This window comes from Misgurnus anguillicaudatus, chromosome 16 (assembly GCF_027580225.2).
Source record: "Misgurnus anguillicaudatus chromosome 16, ASM2758022v2, whole genome shotgun sequence".
Taxonomy (NCBI): domain Eukaryota; kingdom Metazoa; phylum Chordata; class Actinopteri; order Cypriniformes; family Cobitidae; genus Misgurnus; species Misgurnus anguillicaudatus.
In genome coordinates, this window is record NC_073352.2 from 10,664,897 (window position 1) to 10,678,347 (window position 13,451).

Consider the following 13,451-nt stretch of genomic DNA (forward strand, 5'->3'; position numbering starts at 1 on the left):
GTTATTTATTTATCTTTTTAAAATTGCTTTTTGAAATACATTTTGAAATTCCATTATTTAATTAAGAATTTGTAAATGCAATTTAAAATGATAAACTTATTGAGTGTTTTATGTTGTTTTTGTAAATTGTTATATTAATTTGAACTATTTGTTTAATGGATTAATATTTCATTTGTACATTATTTTTATAATCTCACTTTTTATTGCCTAACAAAATGTTACATGATTTTTTGTAACTTTGTCTATTTATTTATAGATTAATTAATGACTTTTTAAACAAATCTATTAATTGCTATTTTTATTGTTCAAGGCCCGGTTCCCCAAAACGTTCTTATCGCTAAGTAGTTCTTAACCTATTCCTTAACTTCTCTCTTAACTCTATGGCACGATTCCCAAAACGTTCGTACGCTAAGTATATCTTCTGTAAGTCACACTTTCGTAAGGTTGGTCTGGGCTGCGTTTCCCGATAACGTTCTCCCTTAGCGCGCTACGAAGACTCTTAAGTTAAACCTTAACTACAGGTTTACCTTTTCTAGGCGCGTTTCCCGAACTGTACCTTAGCGGGTTTCTTAAGGTATACTTTCTTACGTACGACGTTCCCAGGTGCTGTCCATGGCGATGGTGCTGAATAGGTTGATATCGATTGCTCGACAATCAATTGTTCACTTTATGTAATAGGTACTTCGCTGCGTTATCAGAGAGCGGTGTTATTTATTAAAGAAACATTTCAGAAATAGTTCAAGTTACATTTATTAGGTATATCTGGTAAAAATATTTCAAATTGCAAACAACTAAATATAACCTTGTATATTTTATTTTATATCAAACCCGTGCAAAACTCGCAACTTCATGTCCAAAAGTATAATGCATAAACTGCTCCAATGCATCCATTATTCCTTCACTTTAAAGGATAATTTATATTAGGGGTTCCCAATAAATGCATTGCACAGGGAAATAAGGTGGGTCGTGCAAGTCACCTGGCTTGGCATTACACTTAAAATATAGAAAAACAAATTGTTGTTCATTAGTTCACGCGTTTATGTGCTTGGACACTGCGCAAGCAGCACGTTTACAATGCGGATAACGCTTAATGGACGCATTTCTGGAGCCGCGCCTGTCTGTTTACCTTAAATATAACATACAATATATATTATATGATATATAAATATATAGTATGATTGTTTTAGGTTTAAGCTTTGATTAGTTTTAATGTGGAAAATTTGTTGACCTTATACAAGCAATTATCAAGTGGAGCATTTTCTTTTTAATGTTTATAAAGAATATGGCATGCAGTTGCCTCAAAGTTATAAAACATTAAAAAAACTTCAATGCAAAGTCGAATTAACATCAATAATAATATTTAGGAAAATCAACAATTATGATTTCGTGATGAATGTGCTCCCGTGGCATGCAATTTTTTAACTTGATTTGTTTTATTTGCAGCTAAAATAGCCGGTAAAGTAAAGATTTAACGGATATGAAATGCTCAACTGAAATAGTAAGATTCGCTGTGTAGCTGCCTGCCATAGTTTCACCAACTCCTCCACCCAAAATCTTTTTTTAATAGTTTCTTTAGCCTGTAATAATAGTTCACAGCTGATGTTCCTTTGGAAAAAAATATAAAAAATCTAACAACCATCAGTGTAATAATGTCTAATTATGTGAATGTTTTATTCTTTAAATAAATAAAAAAATGCCTAATTTAACACGGAGTGTACTTCAACTTTTTTTTATAGATATTTAGTTATATAGACTGCAATCTACACAAGCTTTTATCACAGTCATGGCCCCTAGCGGAGTCAAGTGGGATAAGGTATAGCTAAGATTGCTCCAGACCAACCTTCCGAACGAACGACTTACAGAAGAGATACGTAACTAAGAACGTTTCGGGAAACACGTATTAACGATAAGGTACAGCTTAAGGTACAACTTAAGAACGACGTAGAGCTAAGAAGGTTTCGGGGAACGCAGCCCTGGGCTGCGTTCTCCGAAACTACCTTAAGGCTACGTCGTTCTTAAGTTGTACCTTAAAGGGATACTTCACCGATTTAGCATTCAGCTTTGTATCTGTAGAAACCTGGCAGTATTACTGAATGACCATGTTTCCCTCCATCATTTCCCCCTGAGAGGAGAGATATCTGCATTTTGGTTCTGCAAAAAAGTCCTCCGACGATGCAAAAATCGTCATATTACATCATCGGAGGACTTTTCCGCAGAACCAAAATGCAGACATCCCCTCTCCCAGGGGGAAACGAGGGAGGGAAACATGGTCATTCAGTAATACTGCCGGGTTTCTACAGATACAAAGCTGAATGCTAAATCGGTGAAGTATCCCTTTAAGCTGTACCTTATCGTTAATATGTGTTTCCCGAAACGTTCTTAGTTACGTATCACTTCTGTAAGTCGTTCGTTCGGAAGGTTGGTCTGGAGCACTCTTAGCTATACCTTATCCCACATGACTCCACTAGGGGCCATCACTTTCATAAAAGCTTACATTGCAGTCTGTATAACTAAATATTTGTAAAAAAAAAAGTTGCAATACACTCCGTGTTTAAGTAGGCAAATATTTTTATATTTAAAGAATAAAACATTCACATAATTAGACATCACTGATGGTTGTTAGATTTGTAATTATGTTTTCCAAAGGAACATCAGCTGCGAACTATTAAATGCTACAGGCTTAAGAAACTATTTAAAAAATATATTTTGAGTGATGGAGTTGGTGAAACTGGCAGCTATACAGCAAATCATTTGTGCATTTCATATCCGTTAAATCTTAGTCTACCGGCAAGTATTTTAGCTGCATAAATAAATTGGGTAAAATAAAAAATAAAAAACTAATTAAGATTGTTAATGTTAATTCGACTTTGCATCAAAGTTTTTTAATGTTTTATAACTTTGAGGCAACTGCATGCCATATTCTTTATAAACATTTAAAATAAACTGCGCACTTGCTTGTATAGTCTCCTAAGGTCAACACAATTTCCACATTAAAACTAATCAAAGTTAAAATCTAAAGTAATCATAATATATATATTTATTTATTATATAATAATAAATAATAGGTATACCTTTCCTACGTGTGTTCTCCGCAATATATATATATATATATATATATATATATATATATATATATATATATATATATATATATATATATATATATATATATATATATATATATATATATATATATATATATATATATATCTGATGACTCTAGACAGACAGGCTCCAGAAATGCGTCCATTAAGCTTTATCCGCATTGTAACGACGCTGCTTGCGCATACACTGTCCAAGCACAATAAACGCGTGAACTAATGAACAACAACAGTTTGTTTTTATATATTTTAAGTGTAATGCACAACCAAGTACTTGCATGACCCACTTTATTCCCCTGTGCAACGCACTTATTGGGAACCCCTAATATGAATTATCATTTCAAGTGAATGCATAGCCGATGAATTGGAGCAGTTTAAACATGATATGCTTGGAAATAAAGTTGCGGGTTTTGCACAGGTTTGATATAAAATATACAAGGTTGAATTTAGTTGTTTGCAATTTGAAATATTTTTTACAGATATTCCTAATAAATTTAACTTGAACTATTTCTAAAATGTTTCTTTAATAAACAACACCGCTATCTCATAACGCAGCGAAACCTATTACATAAAGTGAATAACTGATTGTCGAGCAATTGATATCAACCTATTCAGCACCTCCACCATGGACAGCACCCGCTAAGGTCGAACTTAAGAAGGTTTACCTTAAGCAACATCCTAAGGTATAGTTCAGAGAACACACATAGGAAAGGTATACCTGTAGTTAAGGTGTACCTTTTGAGTCTTCGTAGCGCGTTAAGAGACAACGTTATCGGAGAACGCACCCCTGGACCATTCGTAAGCTCTCTTAGCGTTGTTTGAGCGCAAAACGCTATTGCCGCAGTCTTTAGAAATCAGCGCAGCGCAGTACAAGTCAAACTATGGTATGCTGACAATGATTTTATGTTATGGACATTTTAAGACTTATAATAAAATATGTTTGCAATGGATACAGGACTATTTATGCAGTTAACTTTATTTGGTATCAGAACTAATGAATCAAAGACGGCGCCGGTGTTTGTTCCCCATTGAAGTCTGTTCCCTCTATGTTTATAGCGTTTTCATCACGTTACATTTATAATTTATTTAGAAAGATTAAAGATTTCAATTGGTTATACTAAAAAGGAATGTATTCTATTATACAATTTATTAAATGTTTCATATTTGACAGTTTTATGTCTTTTAACATAGCCTGTTTTTTTCTTTTCTTTTTTTCTGTACTGTTTGTTTTAAAACTGTTATGTTTCCAAACATAATAAATATATATTATACATATAATATAATTCATACTGTAAAAATAATTGACTAACAATCAAGACCAGTCAAGATACATTACATAAATGCACACATATACATCTCAGTAGCCATTACAACTTTCAATCTAAACAAAGAATAAATGTATAATGTGATAAAAATGCTATAAAAACACTACACTACATGGAAACATGAGGGAACAGACTTCGACACAACATCGGCCGCGAAGCCGTTTAGTCCATGCCAATTTTTTTATTCGGCAACACTTAAACCCTTTTGACATTTTGCCTGACGTGGCTAAATAAAAAAATCGCCTTCCAAGACAACTCATTATGGAGCTGCTAGATCTTCTCAGCCCATATTCTCTATCTAACTAGGTGGCTTTTATTGAAAACATTAATGGTAAGCAATACCGCATTAAACAGAAATACTGCACCTGCTTGCCAGTCAATTCTGATTGTTAAGTACCTTAATATTCGTATAAAAGTGTGTTACATATTTTTTTAAAGTCAAAACCCATGTCAAGAAGCGGCACAAGTGGCACAACGGGATAAGGAGGGTGGATAAATAGCGAGGGATACCGGGTTCGTCTACCCGTATTACTGACAATTTGATCATTTAATTAATAGTCTATATTTTACAGATAACTTAAACTATGTTAAAATAAATGTTACTGGAATAATTTGAGTAATGTTCCATTTGTATATAACGTGTTGTCTTTCTTAACGTCGTAATGCAACTTCGCGTGAAGTGGAAAATCGATCCCTGAGTGATCGATCGCAAATAATTCAGCACCTTCACTTGGGACAGCGCCATTGTACGTCGAACTTAGAGGCAGTGTGTTAAGAAGCTTCCTAAGAGACACTTCGGGGAACACACTTAGGAACATCAACAACTTTGGTAAGATATATCTTTTTGAGTCTTCTTAGCACGCTAAGAGTGAACGTTATCGGGGAACCGGGCCCAGGTAGTTATTAAATATTGAAGTTCTTTATTACATTTTGCATGACTCTTGTAGTCCTCCATATAACTGTAGGCTACTATCATTTTAAAAATGTAGAAATATTTTGCCACAATGTTATTCAATACTTACGGTATATATACAGTACTGTTTTAATGTTCATCCATATTTCTTTTTTAACTCTTTTTTTAAGATACAAACAGAAAATACAGGAAATATGTACACAAAATTAAAAACAAAACTAAATGTCTTCTTCAGGCATCAGTCAGTATTTAGTGTGACCTCTCTTGACACGAAAAACATCTTGAGCTTTTTTGAAGAGACTGAAGTCCTGAAGTCATTCGATTAGAAATTAGGATTAAATTTCATTTAGGTTTAAGAGATCCTGCAGCTGCCTGCTATTGCTCAAGTGGAAGGGGAGTTTACCCTAAATACTTGACACTTCATCTTATACTTGTATACTGTTTTTAATACTACATACACATTTCCTGTATTTTCTAGTTGTATTCTAATAAAGACACTGACAAATAAGTATATATGATCACTACAATTGCATAACACATCTTATGGTAGCATGGAAAATACTTTTGCACAGTACTGTATATATATATATATATATTAAGGTATTAAAGAATAACCATCTGAAATCATCACCATCATAGTTATACCATAGCTTTTTATTTATGTTTTTTGGCAAAGAGAGGAAAATATAGGCACAAGTGGTTGCTATGGCAAACAAAACTTTCATTATGAGCAGCAAAGCTGACGAGAGAGAGAGAGAGAGAGATAAAATTAAGGAAAAGAAAGAGAGAGAGATGGATGGGGACATGTATAATATTGAGTGATGCAGTCAGGTGCACAATAAACACATCTCTCAGGAGAGAGCGCTTCAGTCAACAGCTCTTATGAGCCTCTCAAGGCATCTCTGTTTTACTGCTATAGTGTGAGCAATAACACATACGCACCCTTTTTAATCCAAAATATATATCACGTCTATTTCTGACCCTAATAGCGCACAGAGCGTAATATCAGTTTACGCTGTCAGCCAAATGTTTAAGGATGACACTTTATCCAGGAACAACCGTCTCAGATTAATCCCGAAACCTCATTTACATGGACAAACAGTGAAGTTACAAAAGAGAGCGATTTCAGATCACTTATTTATAGCTTCAACCTTTGAGCTGTGAGAGTGTGTTTGTGTTTGTGTAGATATTTGATCATGTCTGAATGGTGAAGAGTAGGCGGCTGCCTGAGGGTTTTGGTCTCTCTCTTTCTCTCTCTCTCTCTTTATTTTCCTCCACTGCTCCATCATCCCAGAGCAGCGGTTAAGCCCGTATTATCCCGCCTTACCCGGGCTTACATTATCATTATCATCCCTGTGTACCAACACTATTGTTACCACAGGGCTGCACTCCAACATGTTAAAGGGAGGCTTAAAATCTCTTAAAGAGCCAACACATTAACACTATTTCATATTTCTCAACAGTTCCTGCACTCATATCTTGGTCATCTTAAACTTGGTTGTTCCTGTATGATTATTCAGTGTGTTTTATGCATCTGCATGTGGTTTGTGGTACTTTTTTAAATGCTAATCCTGGGTAACTGATTTGGAGATATGTGATACTTCAAATCATCTGGACAATACTTAATAAATAAATAAAGTACCACAAAGTTAAAACTTACATTGAAAAGACCTAATACACAAATAGGGACCATGAATGTCATACAGTGCCCTCCGTAAGTATTGGGACAATAAAGACAACTTGGGAACTACCCAGAAAATCACATAGCAAGATATACCGGTCAATAATCTGTATCGGCAGATTAAAGCAAATTTTACATATCAGACATCGACCAATTGTGAAAAGCTTAAAAACAGACAATAATCAGAGCAGATTATATCCGGGCAAACAAAAGGGGCTAAAAAACGCATCAGAACTCGTACTGTGTGATAATTAGGATTGCTTGATTTCTAGGATTTTACAAAATATTTTGAAACAAGGCTTAAAAAGCAAAACTATGTGGAATTGGTAGATTCAAAGTAATCGAATATCCATATTAGTTTTGTATTGGTGCATCCCTAATAAAAATCTGACCTACACTGCAAAAAATTATTTTCAAGAAGAAAAAAATTGTATTTTTGTCTTGTTTTTAGTAAAAATATCTAAAAATTCGCAAATTAAGATGCTTTTTCTTGATGAGCAAAATGACCCAAGAAAATAAGTTTAGTTTTTAGACCAAAAATATCAAATTTAAGTGATTTTGTACATAAAACAAGCAAAAAAAATCTGCCAATGGGGGTAAGCAAATTTGAATTTTTCTTGAATTGAGTGTTTTAAAAAAAATCTTTTTTTACTGAAAACAAGACAAAATACTAAGAATTTTTTTTCTTGAAAATAATTTTTTGCAGTTTATAGCGTCCACCCATAACACTCCATCATAAACTTAGTTTCTGTAATGCTAATGCAGATATATGGATATGCCGTTTTATGATACCACCCACTTTAAGGCAGTTTTATAGACGCACTTTACGAACGCTCTTATATGAGCAGATGAAATAGCGTTTTATGGTCCATTTTAAATGTTTAAACTATTTGAGTTTTCTCATCTTTATCTCTAGTCTCCCTCTTCAGATTCATCTCCCACTTCAGCAACAGCAGTGATGTTGTTATTAAACAGTGAGGACTGTAGTAAAGACCAATAACAATCGCTATTTTATTGCTCCTGTTTGAAATGTGGGACTTTATTTACTAGAGCAGCTATATTCTTCCAATCACACTCGCTAGATGACATCTCTGACTAAAGCCTAAAGGTACATTCACATAATAAGCGACTTTGACGCTGTGTGTCGCTCGTCTCTTTCAAAAGAGGCGTTTCTAAACTCCACTGCTTCATTCTCATTGGTAGTCACTCCCAAAAGTCGTTCATAATTTGCATAAAGTTACATTTCTCAACTTTGTTGCGCGACTGGACACACCCCATCCGGTCGCCAACGGTCACTGCCGCTCGTGTCGCCGGAAGTCGCCAAGCTTCCATTGAAATAAATGATATTGTGTCGCTCAGCTACTGCTAGTCGCTGCTAATCTGAATGCAGCTTAAGTTATGCAACAGACCCATAAACTCCCAAAGACCTAGTTAAGGTTGTGCTCATTAAAGTTGTGTGCAGGTTTTCACATATACTTCGCACTATTCAACTTCGCCCCTCTTTTTTCTTACCGTCACAAGCAGAAATGCCTTTGAAAAAATGCAACGCAGATATTTTGACCAGACGGGAGGGGTTTTAGTGGACCAATCACAGCACTTGTGGTCCGCGTAGTACGGACGTGTTGGTAAAATTTTGGAGAGGTGGGTGTCAGGCTACGCATAGCCTATACGGCATATTTCTTACACATGACTATAAATTACACTAACAGTGTTAAAAACTACACTGTTAAAAATTCCTTGTTGCACTTAAATTTTTAAGTTTAATCAACTTGAATTTACAATTTGTAAATTACTAAAAGAGCTTATAGCTTATTATTAGCTTAAGTTTAACTTTATTTTCGAGACTGTCCTCCAAAAATAACAACCTCATAGGTTGTTTGTGCAAGCACCTTATTACGATGTAAAGGGGGATTCATGTCCTCTAGTGGCAGTAGCTTATACAACCTTTTGTTACGTTTTAAGGTTTTTGCCTTATACATCAGATTAGAAACATTTAATTTGATAAATTTATACATGTAGAAACAGTTTCATAAACATTTATGGTTTTAAAGATATTTTGGATCATCTAACCCCACCCTCACCCCTTACCCTAAACCCAACCACTTCTCAACCATATAAAACACAACACACAAGTAAAAGTACAGTCAGGTATTTATTGCATGAAACAGTATAAAAATATTACAAACTATTCACGTTGCCAACCTTTCGAACTGAAGCCATCCGATTACTTTATATGAAGATATCTTTGATCAAAACACACAGTCAGATCTCATTCAAATAAAACCAGCATGACGTAGTCGCTCACAAGATCCAATAGCGCTTCACATTCTTAGCTAATGTAATGATGCAATCGGTCACGAGACACACGAGAGCCAATGCCTTTTCACAATCATAGAGGACGTAGCATTGCTTTTTCTGGCGGCAGTTTTTGAATCAGTGTACACCGGATCTGATATTTTCAGTGGATTGTCATCACTTTTGCATCTTCAAATAAATCGATCGTTTGACCTCGGTACACTTGGAATATTTTAATTACATTTTTAAAAAGGTGTGACTGTTTTGTATGCTGTGTTTATATCATATAATAAATAAATGGGTACTGTATTTGCCCTAAATGCATGAATAGCGTAATGTGTAATAAAATACAATTAATCCTGGCAGTTTAAATTGAAAATCTTATCCCAGTACATGTCATTATAGCAAAATTATACCCCAAAATATCATTTTATACCCTAATATATTAAAGACACACTATGCAGTTATTTTACCTTAATATAACAGCTTCAAAATTATTTCGGTGGTAAACAAAGTCATAGTAAGGCGAATCATCCTCCTGTTGAAGCTCGGGGAGGACGCCGCTACCAAAACCAGCAATGCAAGCTTGAGAGAACCGCCCGTGACAAATCTCGCGAGAATCACGACTTGCTTTGCGGCAACGACGTCACACACGTTAGGCTTGATCGACTTCGTGTGGCGCTAAAAGAACCGACCGCCGAATGACGTTAAGGTGCCGTCTCGGATCATTCTCGCAGTACTTTGACGTCATCTGGCTGTCGGTTCTTGCAGCGCTGCATGAAGTCGATCAAGCCTATAACAACAACTGCACGTGCGAATTTGAGACGTGAGGATAAACGATTTAAAAGTTAAGAAAGCGCGTTCGGAAGCGAGTAGGAAAAGGAAATGAGAATCTGACCACGTTAGGAACCGGACAAGAGTCCCACTCAGTCAGGTTTATACTCGTTGGCGTGAGCTAAAATACAGCACTGTATGGGATGCTGATCTGGCAATGTTGTTGATGGACTAGTAAGTAAATCTCTCATTTGTAAACTTGTTTGCGGTCTATGTTGTATGTTGTTGCACTTGCTTGTAGTATGTCATGCGATTATCATGACAACAGTTGTCACTATCTCACATAATTATCAGGACATAAATAAGCCTAGAGGTTGTAAATAGTGTAAACATGCACAATTTGCAAACTATTATGATAAATAGCAATAATCATGTATAGTGACATTATAACGAACAATGTTATGAGATAATGCAACGTACACAATTAACTTTGTCATGGCATTTTGTAATGTTTACTTGTGATTTAGCTGCAATCATGTAAAAACGTTATAAGCTAGCAAATGCGGTACTTTTATTATTATATGCACTCTACACTTGGAATAAACTTCTTATTATCCTATTACCATCATCTGTAGTTTAGTAGATGCAGTAGCCTAATATTTGTATGAAATTGTGAAACATTACCTGGTCATTATCTTTGGAGTACTAGAGTGGGAAATTACGACAGTTGCAAGTATTCTCCAGCGACTCTAGGGGTCGCTGTTTGACAAAAACGCCGAAATGCAGCTTTAGAGCGGCTTTAAGTTTCACCTGCTGCCAGTAGAGGCGCTAATTTAGTAAATGCATCTATAGGTCGTATTTGGTGAAATGGACAAACGACCGAAGTATGTGTTGTTAAATAGGTTGTTATTTTTAGAATAGTTTTTTATATTTATAGCAACTCCTCACTAGTTAAGAAAGTTTAAATTAATTGTATATTCAAGTTGATTAAACTTAAAAAATGAAGTGCAACAAGGAATGTTTGCAGTGTACCATTAAAAATGTATGCCTCATCTGAGCCGGCTTTGTATTTTGCTGAGGAAAGGTTTGCAGCGTTGCTCAGAGTGGCCAAGAATCCTCATATTAATATAGTCAGCGTGCAGGTGGAGGCAAAGCAATTCTCCTGCCATTTACAGCTTATATGATTTTCACCACAGAGAGGCAAGCACAAAGCACTGAGGTTAAAGAGTCTGTTGATATATATATATATATATATAAATAAATATATATAATACATCTGCACTTAACTTGAGCTTTTTACACTCTTTCCAGCAAAAAATTTTTCTTTGCAGCGGCTTATTCTGGGAATCTATTGACTGTGATGTCATTTCTATATCAGGTTACAGAGGGCAACAGAGAAAAACATATGTTGTGTATGAAGCTTAAATAAAACGAAAAGGTGAATAAGAGTGAGGTAGAGAAAGTGCATTGAACGTATTCAGTTTTTTGCTTTGCTTTTTGTGGGTCAGGATATGATCCGGACTGGATTTTATCTTACAGTAACTGTACTGTACATATCACAGCACGTGTACAACCCACCAGATATTTCTTTGACACTATGAAATGGTTTAAAGATAAATGTTTGCTGCACTTTTACGTATTTACTCCCGGGGTATAAGACATGCGGAGAAGTGGTAGGTGCAGAGGTTTTGCTTGAATTGAGAGTTGGAGGGGACTTTCTCTTGACAACAGGCTGGGGAAATGGAAACCTCCGTGAGCGGCCATCCCAACCCACCCCCTCAGCAGCACATCTCCGGATCTGCAACGGGAGAGCCAACAACCTCCTACGCCAGACACACACATACACAAACTAGCGCGACTCCTTTCAAAGCGAAGGCTTTTGGCTCAGCTTTAAAGATCGATACTTTCTAACCTTCTTTTCATTTATTTTAAAAACAGCATGTGCCCTTTTCTTCCTGTGTAGGCATATGTAGCAAAAGACCTCCATTAAAAGTCTTTCCGACAGAATTGTTCCACTCAGAAGGATATAACTTGGATACGAAGTGTTGGTTATTATTATCTGGTTAGGTCAGCTTTGAGTCAAACTTTCTTTGCTTACACATTAATACAGTTTGCAGCACATTTCTCTCTTCACTTGGAAGTCATTTCACGTGTCATTTCAAAGCCAGGTGCAAACCGCCTCTCAAGGACGTCATGGACAGTGTCTCCATGTATTGAAGATACTTCAGGCATCATCACAAGTCTAAATCTTTCATGTTTAAAAGTCTCCTGATCGCTATGCAAGTGTGCTGTGATGATTCATTCTGTAATCTCGCTGTGCATATCAGAGATATTGACTGCAGGAGAAAAGCTTTCAGACTCGATGGAGATTCGTTTTCCGATGGTGTTAAGAGGAGCGTACGGCTCATATTTGCACTGGTCTCTCCGCCGCGAGCTATGAGATTTCAAAGACTACAAGAATGAGATGAAAAGGAGACAGAAATATGAAACTGGCATTGATCCGAAAAAGCCCAATAGGCGGAGGAGAAAATTGTTCGGGGAATGGCTGAATTTTCCAGTCTCCACCTTCGTGTAATTTGCCAGGATCAATGTATTAGATACAAAGGTTAGGGCAAAATCATAAACTTGCTTGGCCAAAAGCATACATTTCTTAAACCTAACATGTTTGTGTCACTGCTATGAAACCCCAGATTTGAGGAGCTCATAAATGTTCATCCTGTCCATCCTATTCTCCAAACCTTTTTCAGAAAGGCTTCCTATTTTAGCATCTCAAGCCACAGGTGGGATATATACCCTTGTTAGATGCCGCATTTCACACACTTTATAAACACAATAGATCATTCGATCAAGCTTGCATGTGAATGCTTGAGTCTTACATTCATTTCCGGTGCCAATTACAGAACCAAAAAGGAAGAAAGAAATATGAGGTCGCACAGGACCGTGATCCAGAGCATCATTACAGATCTGAAGACTACAGCCATACAAACAATTCCATGAGTGATGTTGCTCCGTCGTCCATGACAACACTGAGTGGGACGAGTTTTAGCCTTCAGGCTCTCCACGGCAACCGGCGGCACAATTAAAAAAGCAAACAACCGCAAAATGAAACCACCCACCACCCATCTCACCTCCAGCCGCTAGTCAACTGTGCACGCTGTTCTTTAACAAACAACATACACAACGGAGAAGCACACAGCAGAGGACAAACATCTATTATTTATACAGTACTACAATACAACGTGACACATGGAGGTAGCACTGAAAGTTACAAGAGTTTTGGGATGTGCACATAAGGTGAAGCTGAATTTCACACTCCTGTCCCAATGGGAAAGCGAATTACTTGACAGTAAACTTATAAATGA